Below are 5,000 nucleotides of genomic sequence, written 5' to 3'. Positions count from 1 at the left end.
TCTATCTATCTATCTATCTATCTATCTATCTATCTATCTATCTATCTATCTATCTATCTATCTATCTATCTATCTATCTATCTATCTTCTTCAACAATAAAGTATTTCATTTATCTTCTGTAACATTACCAATAACATCTACCTATCTATCTATCTATCTACTTTTATCCTCAACAATCAAATATTTCATTTAACTTCCGTAACATTCCCAATACATCTTAAAACAACGCCAAAATATATTCCCGCAAAATTACATTGTCTCTAAAGAATAAACAGCTGAATTCCAGTCACTTACCTGTAGCCTTCTGGCTTGGAAGTCTGATTGCAACTTTCTGGCCCAGATGAACACCTGAAATTAGAAAAAAAAGATACTTTATTAATTTGCTTGTGGAATGCGGTACCTTGACTTACATTGGAGGTGCATGTTTTATTAAAACTTTGTGTATGTGTATATATAATTATATAATTATATATATATATATATATATATATATATATATACATTATACATATACATGAATAATATCTAAAACAGTTTAACTATCAGTTTTTTAACCTCTTTGAAAGAGAGAGAGAGAGAGAGAGAGAGAGAGAGAGAGAGAGAGAGAGAGAGAGAGAGAGAGAGACTTTCTGATAAAGAAAAAATCAACATAAAATCTTTGTTAACCATTGGACATGAATTATATCTAAAATAACTTAACCATTAGTTTTTTTACTCCTTTGAGAGAGAGAGAGAGAGAGAGAGAGAGAGAGAGAGAGAGAGAGAGAGAGAGAGAGAGAGGATACAATTTATAGAACAGAATATAGATTTTTTGGCCAAAGGCCAAGTGCTGGGAAATACAATTTATTCATCAACTTCTTTCAACCTCTTTGAGAGAGAGAGAGAGAGAGAGAGAGAGAGAGAGAGAGAGAGAGAGAGAGAGAGAGAGATCTAGAAGAATTTATGCACCAAATTTTTTTTTTTAACCTGTTTGATAGGGAGAGAAGAATTTATGAACCAACTTTTTTTTAACCTCTTTGAGAGAGAGAGAGAGAGAGAGAGAGAGAGAGAGAGAGAGAGAGAGAGAGAGTGTTAATCCTAATTCAGTGCCATAATTATATTTATCTCAGCAGTAGCGAGACGAGATAATGAGATCAGGAAAAAAGCCAGCATCCCAGACATTAAGTATAATGTCACACCAGACATGATCTAATTATTGCTCATGAAATGAGCCAAATGGAGATGAAACTCACTCTCTCTCTCTCTCTCTCTCTCTCTCTCTCTCTCTCTCTCTCTCTCTCTCTCTCTCTCTCTCTCTCTCTCTCTTAGATGCTTTTTATTTATCCTTTGGATTTATAATCTCTCTCTCGAAGCTTTTTACGTAATTTTTGTACTTATGATACGAGGAGGATTTCTCTCTCTCTCTCTCTCTCTCTCTCTCTCTCTCTCTCTCTCTCTCTCTCTCTCTCTCAACACGTCTATCTGTATATCAGTCTGTCTTCTTAATAGAAATTATAATTTTTATGTGCACCATAATATACAAAACTGAATATCAAAAGCTATTAAAAATTAAGGATCTCCCTCTCTCTCTCTCTCTCTCTCTCTCTCTCTCTCTCTCTCTCTCTCTCTCTCTCTCTCTCTCTCTCTCTCATGAGTAATTCTGTTATAGTTCCATTCTCTTGCAAAATTTACATAGCCTTGGAAGCATACAAACCAATGTATTAAAAGCTAAAGAAATTGGAAGGCTCTCTCTCTCTCTCTCTCTCTCTCTCTCTCTCTCTCTCTCTCTCTCTCTCTCTCTCTCACGAATAACTCTGCAATAGTTTAATTCCCCTGCAAAAGGGGAATTCCATACAATATGCCCAAACGTCAGTCAGTGTCAACTTAAAAGAGGAAATTGCTGTAAATTCAACGAGATTTGTGTTGCAAACAATTTGTCGAGAGAGAAACCATTTGTTATTTTGCAAAGATTCTGAAAATGTTTACAAAAATGGGTTTAAAGGGTCACAGAACGTTTATAAAAATGTGTTTTTATCTTCTGCATGGGGTGCATAAGCTGCCCACGGTGTTTGAAATACATAAAACAAAATTATAAAAAGTATAAAGTGAAAATTTCTCTTCTGCGCATTCGAATTTTCTGTACAGTTTATAATCATGGCCAACGAAAATAGATATAGCTTTCGGTAGTCTCGGTATAATGCTGTAGCCGCGGCCCATGAAACTTTCAACCACGGCCAGGTGGTGGCCTGGTCTATATCGTTGCCAGACGCACGATTATGGCTAACTTTAACCTTATATAAAATAAAAACTACTGAGGCTAGAGGGCTGTAATTTGGCATGTTTGATGGCTGGAGGTTGGATGATCAACATACCAATTTGCAGCCCTCTAGCCTCGGTAGTTTTTAAGATCTGAGGGCGGACAGAAAAAGTGCGGACAGAAAAAAGTGCGGACGGAAAGACAAAGCCATATCAGTAGTTTTCTTTTCAGAAATCTGAACTAAACTTTTTACATTGGGCGTATAGCTGCCTACATTGTTTTTTTTTTTAATTAATAAAGAAAATTAGAAACAGGTTTTATTATCCAAACATTCGCTTTAGAATAAAGTTTGACATGTAATCGTTTATCCTCCCTCCCTCCCTCTCTCTCTCTCTCTCTCTCTCTCTCTCTCTCTCTCTCTCTCTCTCTCTCTCTCTCTCTCTCGACTTCAATAAATTTCATAACATTTTGAACCTTTGAAAATGAATCACTCTCTCTCTCTCTCTCTCTCTCTCTCTCTCTCTCTCTCTCTCTCTCTCTCTCTCTCTTCTTTGACACCAATACATTCTAGACTATTTTGGCGTTTTGAAAATGAAGTATTCCTCTCTCTCTCTCTCTCTCTCTCTCTCTCTCTCTCTCTCTCTCTCTCTCTCTCTCTCATAAATTCCAGACCATTTTGGCGCTTGAAAATGAATCAATTCTCTCTCTCTCTCTCTCTCTCTCTCTCTCTCTCTCTCTCTCTCTCTCTCTCTCTCTCTCTCTCCCCTCTACCAAATCCCAGACAATCTCGCCGCTTATTCATACCTACCCATTCTTCTCGTCTTTCTTCGTCCCCCCCAAAAAAAACATTCGCACGACATCTGGTGACACATCGCATATCAACAATACTACCACTTCCCGCGGAATCTATATCATTGCAATCAAGAAGCGTTTGCCGATTACGGACGCGACAGACAATCGCCTCTGGAGGGCCTGCGTGATTAATTCTCAAAGCTGCTAATACCTGGAAGAAGCAGCTATTCTTCCTCTCCAACTTGCTAAGGTGTCTTTCCAGAGAGAGAGAGAGAGAGAGAGAGAGAGAGAGAGAGAGAGAGAGGAGAGAGAGAGAGAGAGAGAGAGAGAGAGAGAGAGAGAGAGAGAGAGAGAATTTATTAATTTTCAAGAGCCAAAATGGTCTGGAGTTTATTGAGTCAAGAGAGAGAGAGAGAGAGAGAGAGAGAGAGAGAGAGAGAGAGAGAGAGACTGTTTTATTGTCAAGAGCCAAAATGGTCTGGAATTTATTGGAGTCAAAGGAAGGAGAGAGAGAGAGAGAGAGAGAGAGAGAGAGAGAGAGAGAGAGAGAGAGAGAAATTCTGCTCGTATTGTCAATATAAGTTTACTGGGGTTATGTGCATGCAAAGTATGTTTTCTTTTGTTTTTGTTGAAAGGATGATTGGTCGAGAGAGAGAGAGAGAGAGAGAGAGAGAGAGAGAGAGAGAGAGAGAGAGAGAGAGGCTGCTGGAGTGTCCGCCTGTCTGTCAAAGATCTGGGGATGCGTTTGTGACACCAGTTTCCATATTTGTTACCGAGGCATTTCTTGGCGATGCGTTTGTGAAACCATCTTGTTTGCGCCTGGTATGGAACCGGAATATATATAAGATTTAGGCCCAAGACCAAGCGCTGGGACCTATGAGGTCATTCAGCGCTGGAAAGGAAATTGAGAGTAAGAGGTTCGAAAGGTGTAACAGGAGGAAAACCTCAAAGCAGTTGCACAATGCAACAATTATCAGGAGAGGGTGGAAAGTGAGATGGAAGAAAGAGAATATGAACGGAGGTGCAGTAAAAGGAATGAAAGGGGTTGCAGCTAGGAGCCATGGAAGGCACGCTGCAAAGAACCTCAAGTAATGTCTACAGTGCACCACGTGTGGAGCACTGACGGCACTACCCACGAGAATGAACCAAATAAAAAAAATAAATCAAGCAATTTGACTCATACTTCTTAAACTGACTATAACACTTGATATTTCACAGCCGTCAAGAGATTTGTGGACGATAAATTTATAATTAAAATCACCTCTTTCTCGGGAATACAATGAATACAATGAATACGTCAAGATAATGATTCTAGCCAAGTGAATACCGTTATTCATTGCCCGTAATGGACAATGACTTATGCTGAACCTCCATCATTGTATATATAATGTATTGGACACCTTCATTAAATCGTGAACAACCATGAATGACACGAAGAATATTAGAAACAGCTTCGAAGTCAATCATCATTAAGGCTATGAATTAAGAATACTACACCTCCGAATACCGAGAATTCTGTTAAGAATTCTTTCTATTCTTGACTGGTGGGGATTCAGTGAGCAGGTAATATTTTAGTGTGACACGGACACTCGCTCGCTGGTCAGTGGTTATGGCTAATGTAAAGGTTTTATTGGAAGAATGTGAGATTAATCTGAAAAGGGATGTGTTGAAAGGAGAACTTGATATATATATATATATATATATATATATATATATATATATATATATATATATATATATATATATATATATATTATATATATATATATATGCTATATATATATATATATATATATATATATATATATATATATATATGCTTATATATATATATATATATATATAATATATAATATATAAATATATATATATATATATATATATATATATATATATATATATATATATATATATATATATATATATATATATATATATATATATATATATATCTAATTTAACTGAATATTG

General features: G+C 36.6%; 1 long non-coding RNA gene across 1 annotated transcript in view; it reads right to left on the bottom strand.

The window, feature by feature from the left end:
- Positions 1-5,000, bottom strand: part of LOC136828155 (uncharacterized) — a 224,334-nt gene that overhangs the window by 79,975 nt on the left and 139,359 nt on the right. Inside the window, exon 3 of the long non-coding RNA XR_010849940.1 lies at positions 296-349. This is a non-coding gene — a long non-coding RNA (uncharacterized lncRNA). The remainder of the gene's footprint in view (positions 1-295; positions 350-5,000) is intronic.

The sequence above is a fragment of the Macrobrachium rosenbergii genome, chromosome 42 (assembly GCF_040412425.1).
Source record: "Macrobrachium rosenbergii isolate ZJJX-2024 chromosome 42, ASM4041242v1, whole genome shotgun sequence".
In the NCBI taxonomy this organism is placed as follows: Eukaryota; Metazoa; Arthropoda; class Malacostraca; order Decapoda; family Palaemonidae; genus Macrobrachium; species Macrobrachium rosenbergii.
This window is presented reverse-complemented; position numbering and strand designations above follow the sequence as displayed.